We start from the raw sequence: 16,539 nt of genomic DNA on the forward strand, positions 1-16,539 counted from the left end.
AGAAATACTCAAAACTCACCACTTCCAATTTTATTACAGTTTATGCCCTTGGTGTAGCTTGCACTGCAGTGTGTGGCTGGTATTAAACTATGCAGAGGTGAGCACCTGCCCATCCCTCCCCCACTCTGCTTACAGTGACCGTGTCGTGGTGGAAAACCAACCACGCTGGAGTATTGACATCACAGAACTCAGCAAACACTGTAACCCTGTCCTCCCTTAGCCCTCCTCCTTATCCTCCCTCCATCTTCCCTCTGTCCTTCTTCTCCTCCTCCCATCCTCCCTCCATCCTCCTTCCCATCCTTCCATTCTCCCTCTGGTCCTCCTTCTCATCTTCCCTCCATCCTCCCTCCCATCCTCCTTCTCTTCCTCCCATCCTCCCTCCAGTCTTTCTTCTCATCTTCCCATCTTCCTCTCATCCTCCCTCCAGTCCTCCCCTCCCATCCTCCTTCTCTTCCTCCCTCCAGTCCTTCTTCTCATCCTCCCATCCTCCCTCCCATCCTCCTCCCATCCTCCCTCCAGTCCTCCCCTTCCATCCTCCTTCTCTTCCTCCCTCCAGTCCTTCTTCTCATCCTCCCATCCTCCCTCCCATCCTCCTCTCATCCTCCCTCCAGTCCTCCCTTCCGTCTTCCTCTCATCCTCCCATCCTCCTCTTATCCTCCCTCCAGTCCCCCCTCCTGTCCTTCCTCTCACCTTCCCATCCTCCCTCCCATCCTCCTCCTCCTCTTCCCTCCCCTCTGTCCTCCCTCCATGCCTTCCTCCGTACCCCCTCCTTGCTGGTCAGGTCTCAGCATTCCTCTGTACATCGATGCTTGCGATGCTGACCCACCACGGTCTGACAGTAGTTAAGGAAGTCCAGCTGGCCAGGCTGTGTCAAATATAGGCTTGTACACTGACCATCACGATACAAACATGAGGAAGGGGAATAGCCACAGGTGACCCGTGAACAACACTGGGTTGGGGGCACCAACTTCCCACAGTCAAAAATCTGTGTGTAACTTCTGACTGTCCAGAAACTGAACTTCTGACTGCCTACTGTTGACTGAAGCCTTACTGACATCGACGGTCGACACCACGCACCTCGTATGCTGTACGTGTTGCATATTATATTTTTACAACAAGGTGAGCTGGAGAAAATATCACAGAGAAAATCCCAAGGAAGGGAAAATACATTTAAAGAACCGTACTATAAAACCTCTGCACAAGTGGACCTGCATGGTTCAGACCCGTGCTGCTCGAGGGTCAGCTGTACTTTTACAGCAGCCCTATAACGTACCAGTCAGAGCACAAAGCACTACCCACCGTCTTTCCTCTCATGAGAGGACTATCAAGCCCAGGATTCACAGGCTGAGAGGCTGAATAACTGCCCAAAAGCACAAAGATAAGAGTCAGGCCTGTGACCGTCTGACCCAGACGTATGTACCTTTTGACTAGGCAAGCCCTCATACTGACACCATCATCGTCATAACGAAACCAGAAGTAACCGCATCTAACTGTCAGATCACTGGCAACCAGTAATAGCCTCTGATGCGTAGAAAATGAGATACTCAAAGGGGGACGTGGGGAGGGGAGCAGGCAAAGAGCTCAACTCTATTCACATTCCCCAAGTTTATTCACACTGATTTCCAAAATGTCCATACCAACCGTTGCTGAGAAATGGAGCTCACTGAACCAGTTAAAGCTGTATTTGAGCAGGGCTTCTCCAAAGTTAATATGAAAGAAATCCTCCTTTAATCCTTTAAATATTTAGGCTCTATCTGCCCAACTGCTACACCCAACATAAAAGAACATACAGATCAGGATAGAATAATTATACAAAAGGTAGCAACAACTTTTTGAAGGGTTTGAATGTTTATTTTTTAAGCATTTTCTCTTTCATACTTTTATGCTATTTGATTGTGCTATGCTTTTCTGTGGTTTCTCAGGGAACGTTCACCCAGTAATTGAAAGACTTCCAAAGGGCCAACAAAATTTTACTTACTGATTATTTAAAAGAATTCTTGTCATCTTGGCTTCCTATAAGTTACCAGCTTCTCCCATCGTTCCAGCACATTTCCATCACCTGTCATGAGGAGAAAGGGTCTGATTGGTAACACGTCTCAGGAAGACCAGTTCTGGATTTCTACATTCATCTTTTCCTCCCCTTATAACCAAAACAGACAAATAGTCATCTGTTCCTTTCTCTTCAAAATCAAAAAAGGACACAGCTATGCTCTGTTCAAAAGAATAACAACACAGAGCACCCCAAGAAAAACAAAGATATAAAGAGCAGTATTTCTACTGCTGGGGCTTGGGGTGGAGAGCCCCTACAATGCCCTACCTTATGTTTTTGGGAAGAGATGTGCGCCTGTTTCCTGGGAGGAGGCCAGCTACCTCTCCCTCGCCCCTGCCCCTCCTTGCACTCTTCTGGAAGGTGAGTGACAAATGTGCCTGGGAGTTTGCGAGGAAGCTCTCTCTGGCTTAGTGCTCAGCCCCTGCGCTGAGTGGGGCAGTGAGGGGCTCCCTCCAGCTCCCCGCAAGTCCGGGTCAAATGCACATCGTAGTTTCAGAGATGCTTGTGAAGTCTCCAATCCTGCTTTACCAGTAATTAAACGACCAGCTCTGCTGATTCCCATAAGATCCTTGCTCTATTTCCCACACTGTTTACGACTCACAAGCTAGGAAAGATCATTAGGAAACCCAAACCACCAATATCAGGGCACCACACAAACAAAACCGTGGCTCAAAGTCCTACCACTTACTAGCCACGCGACCTTCCCAAAGTCCATTATCTCTTCCCAGCCTCAACTTCTATTTTTCTGAAAGAGGATCAAATGCTCCCCACTCTACTGTGTGGTTCAGAGGATTAAATAAGATGAGCGAGAAAATCTGCAAGTCAGGCATGCTTAGATCCAAAAGGGCATTATCCCGGAACCAGGGGCACCCATGCTCCATGCTCAGACTTGCTAACCTATCTGTGTCCAGCTCAAATACTGGAGAGTCAGTCATATAATTCAGGGAGTCATGTTAGATGCCCAGCAAAGTGCCTGCTTTCTTCCAAGAGCCAAGCTTTCAGAATACGCTTTACTTTTGTTCTTTAATTTCATAATATTTTAGGGTCCACGGCCTAGGGACAAGACGTTCTGCTTTCTTTCCCCTCACAGAAGAGTCCCAAGTGAAAACACCCCGCCTGCACCAGTAAAATGCAACTACTACTCATTTTCTATGAAGAACATGTGGCTCCAAGTAGACAAGACGCTTACAAGATAGGAAACTGTTGCTCTTCCTCATCTGAAGCGTCAGTGTTGTCAGAGAGAAGAGACTCATGTTAATTATAAAAAAAGACACTGTCATCTCAGAAAATAGGGAGAAGCTTTAAGTTTTCCAAACTGGTAGGGGTTGTGTGCGAGTGAGGGAAGCAATACAACAAATGTCATGTAAGTCCAGAGAACCTCCTAGTAACGAGGAAAGAACTTGCCGACATCCAAAACAGTAGCAGGGACTCAAAAGTTAGGGACTTAAGAGATCATACCCAACACTGAGAGGAAAGAGCCCTGTGCTCCCTGGCTGGCGAGAGCTTTCTGTGCTGGTCACTCAGCGCCGAAGACTTTCAAAACCGTAGACAGTGGAGAAGGGGTTGACTCTGGGCAGACAGGCTTGGCGGACACCTCTGCCGTGTACCCGCAGTGTGGTGGTTGCTTGTCGGGTTTCTGAATCCTTCCAAAACTCAGTTTCCAGGCCTGTAAGAGAAGGACAAGGACACGTACTGTGGAGAGAAGTTATGTGTGTTAGAGAGGATGCACCAACTGTGCCCATCGTGGAACATGTTCCCAAGACATATTGGCAATGACCATGTTTGCTAATGTGAGCATCAAAGACTAGTAAATTCAATGGCCACAGTTGCAATTACAGTTTACAGCCCAGTAAATTCAGACTCTTGCCCTATGTGAACATTTTGGAGACAGGTCAATCAGACTTCTGACAAGAATATCAAACTTTCCTGAGCTGTTCTGAACAGAATGTCCGATAAAAATGCCCATCTTAGCAGACAGCCTTGACTAACATGCATGCAGAAAGCTCTAGCTGTGCATGTGTGAGCATTCTTCAGAGCAGCACTGCGTTTCCTTTTTTGACGATAAATTCTTGAAAGAAGGAATGAATCATTTCCATCAGTGCTAATACTTCTGGTGTGCAATGCCAAGTACTCAGCAGGCACCTGTGGGAATGAACGGCCACACTGAGAATAGCAGGTGGCCTATCGCCACGGCCAGCTTCACATTACAGCCTCATCATCAACAGCATGGGTGTGTCAGCTATGCTTTCAAGAGGGGGGGAAAAAAGAAGACCTACAAGAAAGGCAACAGCAGCTTTTAAACAGAACTTTTTAAAAAAGATTTTATTTATTTGAGAGAGAGCTAGAGTGCACAAGCAGGGGGAGGGAGAGAGGCAGAGGGAAAAGCAGGCTCGCTGCTGAGCAGGAAGCCCATGCAGGGACCCTGAGACCCTGACCTGAGCTGAAGGCAAATGCTTTCCCGACTGAGCCACCCAGGTAGGTGCCCCTAAACAGAACTTTCTCTCCGAAAAAAAAGTGCTCCTTGATCCCTTCTACATCATCGTCTTTGGAACTCACTCCAATGATGCAGACTGTTCAGAACAGGTTGGCCACTCTTCTCTTACCTTCAAAACCAGCCTATAATGCCCAGAAGAAAATCGGTCTCATTACAATGTTAATCCTGATTTTTTAAACAAGTCCTACTTTCTTTGCTTTCACAGAAAATATTTTAATAGGTTCACGGAATCCAATTCCTCTTCCAAGTTGGTAATTTGCCACCACTATGACTATTCAAAAGAATAAGCGACTTCAACAAGTGATGTTAATGAACCATCCTTTTGGCAGCAGACGCTGTGCTAAGTACTGGGGGTGGGGAAGGGTTAGAAGGTGGTGGAGACAAAGTGCATGTAAAAGAATGCAGTGCAAGGGTAGTATCACCAGAACATAAGCAATTAACTTATCTGATGCACCTAAAGAGAATAATCTGGATATGTAACTACTGGCTGAGACTGTTAACAACCCAGTGACTTCTCAATCATGCTGCTTATGCACTGTTAAGATTCCCCATCAGTCATGTCAAAAACCTGGCTGAAAGGAACACACTACTGTTTTGTTTTGTTTTGAAAATTCATTTATTTTAGAGAGAGAGGGAGAGTAGGGGTAGGTGTGGAGGGGAGGGGAGGGAGTCCCAAGCAGACCCTGCACTGAGCACAGAATCTGGCGTGGGGCTCAATTGCATGACCTAAGCCCAAACCAAGAGTCAGTCACTTAATTGACTGAGCCACCAGGCGCCCCCACACTCCCGCTTTGAATGTACACCGTGTCCTCTAGAGCAAGGCCGCACTGGCTCCCCGAGGAGGGAGGCACACGTAGGTGTCAAGATGTTCACGGACAGCAAGTGGAGTGAAGGCAGCAGAAGAGGCTAAAAGTTCTCATGCTCATAAGATGTGCTGTTTCCAACACTTGGCCTCTCGTTTCCCTCCCAAGGAGCTGGTTCACTAAGGTGGGTCGGGGCTTCCTCTACAAGAGACGGTGTCCCACAGTCGTTAAGAGCAGGTGCTCTACGGTCACACAGAACAAGGCTGAAGACCAATGGACCCTGAAGACCTGGAGCATGGTGTTTAATTCTTCATCCGGAGAAGGGCAGCAACAGCACTACCACAGCTCAGTGTGGTGACACGGGCCGAAAGACACCCTGCCTGCAAACAGTCCCATCAAGCTCACGCCAAAAAAAAAAAAGAAAGATGCTATCCTCATCCTGAGGAGGCAAAGCAGGTACCAGGGCAAGGTCACCAAAACAGAGGTGTCCTCGCAAGCTCACGCATGTTGTGGGCCACTTGACCAGGCCAGAAAAAGGCTTGAAGGGACGTTTGATTAGTAATAAGGCACAAACTGCTCCTATTAGCAGCATGTATATAACTTGGGAGCAAAGTGAGAGTGGCCGCCGCAGTCAGAGGTCACTGGCCGCCGCAGTCAGTGGAAAAATCAGAAGTGGTAAAACCTGCCACAAAGAAACAAAATGGAACCACACGCTTGAGAATGCTCAGCTAAGAGAGAGCAGAGCCAGGACTCGAACCCAGGCAGCCTGGCTTTGCCCTCAGTTCTTAACCACACCACACTGGCTCCTTGGCAAGGAAGACAGACCAAGACAGACCACCCCAAAGAGGACTAAAGAGATAATGATACCAAGGATCAGGTAATAGGGCCAGAAAGTGAAAGGACCCAAACCACTAATGATTCTAAATTAAAATCTAAGGCACAGTCACAGCGAGAGCCCCTAAGTGGTCGACACCGGGAATCTGAACTCATTTTGGAAATCAGCACTTGCTTTAAGACAGCAGTGACCACAAAACACAAAAGCTGAAAAGACCCCACTTGGGTCGTTTCTATAGAGCACGTTATGACCTAGAAATGCCGGCTAGGGATGTGTCACACACCCAAAATACCAGCCATTCAGGCAGGGCCCTGACAGCCTGGGCGCCGCTCAGCTTCCTGCCACCTTTCCCTTGAATTTCTATAGCAGGAGAGAGGAGGAAAAGCCACCCTCAGGTGTTGAGCTCTCTGCAGGTCAGAGGAAGAAAAGAAGACAGGAGGGACCAGAAGCATGCTCCGGGTGAAGAGGGAAAATGCAGAGGAATCCAATTCCACAGAATTGGAGTGGGGACACACGGAATCCATACTCCCGGTCAGCCTCATTGTGGCCGACTCTACAATGGCCCCAAGGTCCCTGTCCCTGTGTCACTTCCCCCGACCCTCAGCAGGCTGGGGCCTGAGATTCTCTTATACATGGAATAAGCAAAAATTATGGGCTACATTTGGTTACCTCACACAAGACTGTAACATCCATTCTGCTACAAGATTCCCTCCTGCTGGCTCTGAAGAAGCAGCAGTGAGGGCAGCCTCCAGCTCCCAGTGAACACGAAGCCAAAACCGAGGCCCTCAGTCTGAGACCCCACAAGAAACTGCCAACTATCACATGAGCTTAGGAGGAAACCCTTCCCCGGTCAAGCTTCAGATAACACAGAAGCCCAGGCTGATGTCTTGACCACAGCCTTAAACTTGTGCCCAGCTGAATCACAGCCAGACCCCCCTGGCCACAGAAACCTGGAGATGGTGTTTACACTGCTGAAGCCACTTTGTTTGGGGCACCAGTGTTCTGTGACTACAGCTAACTCGTGCAGAAGGGAAGTGCAGACGGAGTCCCTGACACAACCAGGCTGGGGGCCAGGACTCGGGACAGGGAGCTGCCTGTCCACTGGCATGTATCCTGCCATTGAGCTGTCTCTGGCTCAGACTCTGCATCTCCTCTCTTACCACACATGTCCTCACACCCCATTCTTGCCATTTACAGGACATACTGGAACACGTTTACCCAGGAAATAATAAACAAATGGTCATCGGCTGCCCTACAAAGGGGATTCAGCATGCCAAACAGTGACATATTAAAACAGCAAGAGGATCTCGATCATCATAGGAACTATGTCAGGATCCTACCCCTCATAAAACAATTTTAACAGTATTATTTTTAAAGATTTTATTTATTTATTCATGAGAGACACAGAGAGAGAGAGAGAGACAGAGACAGAGAGAGAAAGAGAGAGAGAGAGAGGCAGAGACACAGGCAGAGGGAGAAGCTGGCTCTATGCAGGGAACCTAATGTGGGACTCAATTCCAGGACCCAGGCATCACGCCCTAGACCGAAGGCAGGGGCTAAACTGCTGACCCACCCAGGTGTTCCAACAAAACAGTATTTTTAAGGTGATGTAACAGACTTAAAACACTTCATAAAACTCATGTTTAGAGAAACAAGCTGGAGACTTTCTGTATTAGTGGTCTTGAGAACAGAACAGAAATGAAAACATCCAAAGTTCCATCTAAACTATGCTAATACGAGCTCTTTAAAATCCAAATACAAATATTCTTTGTGTTGTTGGGTGGAGTTTTTTAATTTGCTTTTGTTTTTTTAAAAGATTTATTTATCTGAGACAGGATGAGACAGCAGGGAGAGAGGCAGAGGGAGAAGCAGACCCCTCACTGAGCAGGGAGCCCGATGGAGGCTCAGTCCCTGGACCCCAAGATCATGACCTGAGCCAAAGGCAGATAGATGCTTAAACTATTGCTACCCAGGCACCCGCCCCCCCCAATATAAATATACTTATGTCTTCTGAACAAGAACCAATAGCTTTTACAAATAAACTCAACTAACAGTTCTCAAGCAGAGCACGCAGCTAAGACTATCGCGGTGAGCCAAAGACCTCTTGTCTCAACAGGCCATCTTCCCTCCAGCAGACATGGGTGGGGAGATCTATAATCGCATCATTTGAAAATTGGGAAATCCTCATTAATCTTCTAGTCCCAGGCTCTCAGCGACGGATGCTGACACGACCCACAGATGTTAAGTGACCTACCCGTTCAGGATCACTCAGAAGCACAACCTAGACCTTCTGTTTCTCAGGCTTCTTTCTACCCACGTCGACCAAACTTTAGCTTCAAGCCAGAAATAAGTGGTATCAGATCTTCTGTAAGGAACAAAATTGGAATGAACTTTCCACGACACTATAAAGCTCTTACTTATAAAGAACAGGCTCTGTGACAAGCGAAATTGAAAGTTCAATTCATTTTCAAAAACGATGTATAGTATTTTCTGAGTAAATGGAGATGACCCTAAAATAGGCTGCCTTTTCTTAAGAAAGATCCACTTTTTTTTTTTTAAATAGGCGTTAACCAGGGAAGCAAATCAAGAGGCTCAGAACAAACACTTGTGCAAGCATGTCCACGCCACTGCTTCACACAGCTGTGCTCCCAAGCCCACTGAGCCATTCCAGACACTGTGGGGCTACCTCCTCTGCCAAGGCACCGCAGTAGGACCTGTACACATGCGGCCTGGCTGGACACACAGTCATGCTTCCCAGTGCCTCCGGCAGAAGTAACCCCATGTGAAGAAGCAAAGAACCACAGACAGCAGATCCCGAATGCAGGATCTGTGTGTGCGCAGGCTGTTAAGAACGCAGATCGCAGTTCTCTTTCTCCTGGAAACTTCTGTGTTTAAGATAAATAGCACCTTGCTTTTGTGATGAGTGATGATCCCACACCTACAACAGCAGCAGGAGTTGCCAAAACAAAGGGGTTAGCCCTCCATCCCCAGGTCATGCTCCTTCAGAACTCATCATGGGACCCTTTCCACAGCCTGAGACCAATTAAAAAAAAAGAAGCAGTCAATCGACTCAATATTCTCCTTCCTAATCTTTTCCTCAGTACCAAGAATAAACATATATTTAAGACAAAATAAGAAGGGGACGCCCGGGGGGCTCAGTGGTGGAGCGTCTGCCTTCGGCCCAGGTCATGACCCCGGGGCCCTGGGATCGAGTCCTGCATTGGGCTCCCCACAGGGAGCCTGCTTCTCCCTCTGCCTGTATCTCTGCCTCTCTCTCTGTCATTCATGAATAAATTAATTAATTAATTAATAAAAAAAAAAAAAAGACAAGGTAAGAAGAATTAAAGGCTTATGTTCTCCCTTGTAGCAGCAGGCTTCTCTCCTCCACGTGAACTTGCGCCTCGACAGGAACGACCAGGACAGGACCTCACTTAACCAGTCCGTGTTCTGCATGGGTGTGAGCGCTCCGACACAGTCCTACTAACCTGCAGAAGGTACACGAGGCACAGTCCCCCCACACACGGGACTGTCCTAAATTTGCACACGCACAAACTCACCGAAGCGGACAACAGCACAATGAGGGCTGGGGATCCTGTTCCCTAGTGTGACACAAGAGCAACGTGAGGTGGAGTTACCGAGAATGCACAGCATTCACACGCCCACCTGTCCTACAGAGAGCTGGCAGGAGGCCCCCAGTCCCGTGGCCTCAGGTGGCCGTCTGGAATCTTCCTTGGGTGAGGGGAGTTAGGAGAACGGTGGGTTTGGGAGCAGGGCCTGGGCAACACGGCCCAGACTCTCCTGACTCCCCCTCTTCTCAGGGCCATGGGGACTCCTCACAGGACGGGGGCAGTGCAGGCTGCTCCCTGCCCCATGACAGGGGGAGACCGGTCTCACTCACACACGGAAGTCCAGAAAAGCTGTAGGGCCCCACTCCCCTCATCAACCTCTGCAGGGCTAACTGCCACTGGTCCATCCACTGGCCCAAGGCCGGTGAGAAACAAAGGCATCAGTCCACTATGCATCCTCTCAAGACCTGACACAAGCTTTAGAGCCCAAACAGGTAGCAAGACCTTTGTGGAAAAGGTAAATATTTTGAAAGGAAGGAAGGAAGGAATGGAGGGAGGGAGGGAGGGAGGGAGGGAAAAAGAAAGGAAAAGACAAAAGAAATGAAACCCAAACCCAAAGGGACACAAGAACAGAAATGACAGTCTACCAGAGTCTGCAGGGTGAGTTCAGGAGAGAACACTCTTCTCACTCACTGTCCAGCGGCATCTAAAAGAGAAGGCCAACCCTCTACTTTCTTCTCCGTGTTGGCTCTAAGAACACCATCTCCTCTCCAAATATGTAAAATGGGCACAGGAAGCCTCTGCCACTGGAGCACCCTAATGTAGGGAGTGGGATCTCACTTGGCATCAGTAGCTGCATCACTTTTGCACAAGGCGCGTCAGAGGTGTATGAGCCTGGCTGGCAGGGCCCGTACGTGACCCACTGCGTGACATTCCTACCACAGAGGGTACAGGGACAAAAATCACAGCCCCAACGCGGGCATCCGAAAATAAAAAGGCCTCTAACTTCCTGACTTCTCACTTGAACTTCCATGGACTCTCAAAACGCAGTGTTTCTGGTTTTAAAAATGCACTGAAAAGGCTTTCATTCAGTAATATTGATTTTTGGTTTTGCTATGGGGATATTTTTATGCAGATCATTTGAGCTTCATCCTATTCAAACTGTATTTAATGAGGATAGTTTCCTTGGTGTTATCTGAGCAACATTTTTTTTAAAAGATTTTTAAAATTTATTTATTTATGAGAGACACAAAGAGAAAAGAGGGAGAGGGAGAAGCAGGCTCCATGCAGGAAGCCCAATGTGGGACTCGATCCAGGGACCCTGGGGTCACGCGCTGGGTCGAAGGCAGATGTTCCTCCGCTGAGCCACCCAGGCATCCTCTAAGCAAAAATTTCAAATAAAAACACACCACCTTCATTCCACAATACATTTAAAAACACAATTAACTTCACAAATACAGTTATGGGAGTGAAGGAAGTCAGTCATCTAGCATTGCCACCTTCACAAAAAAAGAACATATCTCAGATTTGACAGCACTCACACGCCCCCATCATGCCACACCCCTGATGTGGTAGGTAAGGCAGCTAGGGTATGACCCCATCTTCAGAAGAAGAGCCTGAGGTTCAGAGGAGTACAGGACACACCTAGGGTAACTACTTTGTAGTGGCAGGGCTCAACTTTAAGGAGTTTTCTTGGAGAAGAGGCGCCTGGCTGGTTCTGTCAGTAGAGCATCTGACTCTTGATCTCGGGGTTGTGAGTTCAAGCCCCACACTGGGGGTAGAGCCTACGTAAAATAAACAAATAAATAAACCATTTTCTTAGAGCCAAAATTTGTGCTTTTTCCCCTGTAGGCCTCTATGAAGCAATGGAAAGGATGAGAAAAGCTTCTGAGCAAAACTGAAGTGGAGAGGATCCCTGGGTGGCTCAGTTGGTTGAGCATCCAATTCTTCATTCTGGCTGAGGTCACAGTCTCAGGGTCATGGGATCGAGCCCCCTGTTGGGCTCCAAGCTCAGCAGAGTGTGCCCTTCCCTCTCCATCTGCTCCTATCTCCACTCACTCTCTCTTGCTCTCAAACAAATAAATATTTAAAAATTTAAGTGGAGAAGAGCCAAAAACAAAGGCTGACAGTGGTGGTGATGTAGTGCACTATGAGGCCATGTGACGTCAGCCCCATTTGTTCACCAGCTCACCAGAGAGTAACTGGTCAGAAGAGAGAGAAGAAAGAAATAAATCCTATGAAAAGGACCCAACAGATGGGCTGTGGAGAATAGGGGAAGAAATACATACCAACCAAAAAAAGAAATTATGTGGGGCATTTGGTTGTGGATCATGCCTAGACAGTCAGTAGATGTTTTCTGGAAAGGCCCAAAGAGTCGGTATTCGGGTTTTGCAGGGCACATGGCATCTCCTGCAACCACTCAGCTGTGCAGTCACAGTGCAAAAGCACCGTGGGTGATGCACAAACAACAGGGCATGGCTGTGAGCCCACAGAACTGTATTGTAAACACAGGCCTGGCGCCAGCCTTGGCCCTCCTGCTGTCGCCAGCTACCCCTGGCCTGGATGGTCACCAGACCTCCATAAGAAACCCATGAGGTACTAATAAAAGCAAGGAGAAAGATGCTACAGCCCACCTAAAAAATCTGGGGCAACAGCCCCAATCCAGCAGGCAGCAAGAACTCCGGGGGCCACTCCCACAGCACCTAGACCGTGGGGCCCAGCCTCACCCCTAGAGGAAGAGATGGAAGGGATACGTCTGTCCACTGCCAGTTCATCCCAAGTCACTACCATTCAAAGAACTGGTCTGTAAGACACCACGCACGCCTATGACCCTAAACTCCTTCACTACCGTTGGCACGCTGGTAACTCCTTCTGAGCTTAAGGTCTGCTGCCCTTCTTGACCACAAGCTCCAGAGAGATGCCTTGCTCCACGCCTACATACAAGACTGGCAATGAGACCCCGACTACATAGAAGGCTCTGGCATTTCAAGGTGACCCTGCACTGAGATATAGCTGGTCACCACCAAATCACCAAGCGTGATTTTGCAGAGCAGCTCTGGAGCTTTTCCAGCCTGTACTGCATGCAGTGTGAATAAAGGCAGAGAGAAGATTGTACTGTGTCCACGTGCCAGGAAGCAGTGGGCACCTGCATTTCAACAGAGTAAGGGCAGGAAACCCATTCTCACTTGGCCAAAGTAGAAGCTATGAAGACATTTTCTCTCATGCTTCTCAGTTACAAGAACAAATGTGGTTTTCGTTCATGATAAAATGCTCCCTAACCTAGGCCCTAGCAAATTCAAAGCTATTTAGCTGGATGGATTTTAAACAACTATCTGCACAATTTCTTGTTTAAATATACACAGACAGCTTATATAAAAGCACAAACACTGACATACATACAAAACTGCTGGAACTAAGAAGGAAAAAAGGCAGATCATAAAATATGTATACTATGATCCATTTTTGTAAATTAAAATAAAACTAGCTAAATGATGCATGCCCCCTCCTCCCCAATGTGGTTATAGCTGGCAGGGGGATCTGGAAAATTTTATTTTCTCCTTTTTTATCTCTTGGTACAGTTGACCCTTGAACAACAGCTGACCCTGTGAACTGTGCAGGTCCACTTATACATCATTTTTTCAGTAAATACAACAATCCAGTACAGTAAGTGCATTTTCTCTTACGATTTTCTCAAGAACATTTTCCATTTTGGACCACTTTATCGTAATATGGTATGTAATATATACAACATACAAAATACGTGTTAATCGACTGTTTCTGTTATAGGGTGGCTTCCAGTCAACAGTAGTTATGTTTTGGAAAGACAAAAGTTATACACGGATTTCTTTTAACCATGGTTAAAAGGGGGTGGGAGGATCAGTGTCCCTAAACCCCACATTGTTCAAGGGTCAACAGGGCTTTCTTTTCTTTTTTTATACAATGACCACATATTTTTGTAAAGAATCTTTTATAAAGTTATTTCAAACAAAAAAATCTGCTGATTGGACAGTTCTTCAGAGCCTTTTCAAAGAAACAGAGAGAGAAAACATGAAACAGGGCAATGCTGTTGTTATTTAACATAGTGTTGCTGACATAGTTAAAAAAAAAAAAGTTTCTGACCTGCTTAAATGTTCACCCACTCCCACCAGTATCACAGTGAGGATGCATCTCACCTGGGTGAGCACTGGCACACAAGCAAAACAGCACCAATGCTGATGGTATTAATTTCAGCTTCCAACTGCACTGTTACTTTTCCTGGAGCATGATATATTTCAAATTGGCCTAATTTCTCTCTGGTCTTGGACTCTGCTAACTGCATAAAACCACCTAGCCAATTTCAGTGACCAAAAGGAATTCCTGGTGGTAAGAAACTTCAAAAGCTAAGTCTCCTCTCTTAAAGCTTATTGGTATAGATCAGAAATTGCCAGGCAGACATTAGGAATATCCCCGTACTTACCTGAAGCTTAATTCCATGTTTACACTGGAATCTCCAAGAACATGCACCAAGTTAGTTTCATTGCAACTAAAGTGGTTCTTTAACATCACCCTCTGTGTAAATCAGAGAGATTACCAAATTCCCCTTCTTAGAGTATGTTTTAATATCTTCTATTTCTATCCATAACTATCCATAAATACTACTATCTCATAAACACCATCTTGTGTTGAAACAATGTTGTTCTACTGACCAGTAACAAGTTTCATCGGTTATACATGACTTGAGGACATTTTCAAGCTCCAAAGGAAAGAGGTTGTGGTTTATTTAAATGACTGAAATAAACCACACAGAACAAATTCCTTCAGAGATTGGTTATCCAGTGGCAGAGTTGACCTCCATCCAGTGACAATTATAAATGGTGGATGAAAATAAAAATCAGCTTTGAAGGCAGGGGGAAACAACCAGGCAGAAATGAAACTCTAGAACCCCTGAGAGGAAGGGAATCACACTCGATGATAATTTATGTTATGGCAGGAGAGTGAAAGAAACCTGTGCCACAGCACATGGAACTCAGTGCAAACCACACAGCCTTTAGTCAGAATACAGGCCTGCCACGGTGGCTGAAAATTGAGGAAGAAAGTCTCCAAAATAAGGAAGCCATCCAGGGTGAAGTCCTAAATTTGCAAATAAATACATTTGCTGGCTAAACTGAGAACTACAAGTCTAAGGATCCTGAGGAAAACAACTAGAACCTGACCAGTTCCAACAGCTAAAGAGAGTCAGAAGAGTCAGAATGAGTCTGGCGCTCCAGGGGCCTGATAAAGGCCTCAGACGTTCCTTTGAAACCACAGAAGCACTGTGACTAAAGGCACAAGCCCACTTCCCCAGACAAGTGGACATTTCCTGGGAAATACAGGCAAAACAGAAACAGCAAAGCCTAGGAATGAGTCTCTGTACTATTCAAGCTGATTTGCCACTAATTCACCCGCCTGTTTGAGCAAAACTCAACCTTTCTCAGGGGAACAGAACAGAATGTTTGCATTGCAGCATCTGCAATGCCTGGCATAAGATCAAAAATTAATATGTAAGTGAGACAAATGGGAGCAGTAACTCCACAGTCAAAGCAGTCCACAGAAATGGACCTACATAGAACCCAAGAACATGGAACTAGAAGACAAGGATTTTCAAGTAACAATGCTAAATATAGTGAAGGATTTAAAGAATGACAGAAGGGGTAAAGAAAGAGGTAGTTTCAGAAGAAACTGAAGGGAAAAAAAAACAAATGGCAATTCGACAACGAAAAACTACAATATCTGAAACGAACAAGATTCAATCAGATGAAGAAAGTATCAAGCAGACACAATAATGAAAAAGAACTAGTGAACTTCAAGTCATGTCAATATAAAGAATATAGGCAGAAGCACAGAGAAAAAGAAACAATGGTTTAAAACAAGCCTCCAAGACCAGAGAGCAATATCAAGTAGTCTGATTTACGTCTTAGAGGATAGTAGAGAGAATGGGGCAGAAACTTTCAAAACTGAGCAAAAAACAGCAATATGCCAGAGCAGGGTATTCAGTTAGCCACATGAAAACCAAAGATACAGCAACAAAAATGTACAGACGTAACCAGAGAAGAAACGACAGAGAATAATAATAAGAATACAGCAAGCAGCTCATGAGAAATAGGAGGCCAAAAGAGAGCAAACATCTTTAAAGAACTGAAAGGGGGGTGAGGGGGGGATAAAGGAAAAAACTGTCAACCTAGAATTCTATGCACAACAAAAACCCTTCAAAAATAAAGGAAAAATAAAGAATCTTCATATAAATGAAAACTGAGATAATCTGTTGCCAGCAGCCCTACACTGCAAGAAGTGCCAAAGGAAGCTCTCCAGGAAGAACAGAAGTGATACCAGATGTAAAACTCAATCTACAAAAAGGAATGAAGAGCCTTGGAAGAGGTAAACGCATATGTAAACATGAAAGACCATGTCTCTTCATTCCCTTAGGACATATTTGTTACAGATACTGTATTAACTGTGTGGATATACACATACTATTTATATACACTTAATAGGAACTGTATTAACCTATGGAAGTGTATTAGTTTGTAACATATACGGATTAAAATATATGAGGACAGTAAAATAAACCAGAAGGGACAAATGAAACCACATTGTAGATTTATTACATTTTTTATGCAAAGTAGTAAAATATTAATTCAAAAAAAGACTTATTATAGATAAATATTGTAATCTGTACAGAAACTATATGAAGAAGGCCAAGAGGTATAGCTGAACACCTAAGAGAGAAATTTAACATATCTAATTAAACAAAGAAACATTAGAAAAGGGAATAT

The 16,539-nt window shown here is 45.8% G+C and overlaps 1 protein-coding gene across 20 annotated transcripts in view; it reads right to left on the reverse strand.

Moving 5' to 3' along the window:
* The window catches only part of SGMS1 (sphingomyelin synthase 1), a 245,826-nt gene that overhangs the window by 104,032 nt on the left and 125,255 nt on the right, over positions 1–16,539 (reverse strand). For all 20 annotated transcript variants that reach the window (XM_072723569.1, XM_072723551.1, XM_072723564.1 and 17 more), the window contains 2 exons: positions 3,509–3,716; positions 1,979–2,059 (listed from right to left, as the gene is read on the reverse strand). The gene's annotated coding sequence lies outside the window, so the exon portion shown is untranslated. The remainder of the gene's footprint in view (positions 1–1,978; positions 2,060–3,508; positions 3,717–16,539) is intronic.

This window comes from Vulpes vulpes, chromosome 10 (assembly GCF_048418805.1).
Source record: "Vulpes vulpes isolate BD-2025 chromosome 10, VulVul3, whole genome shotgun sequence".
Lineage (NCBI taxonomy): Eukaryota > Metazoa > Chordata > Mammalia > Carnivora > Canidae > Vulpes > Vulpes vulpes.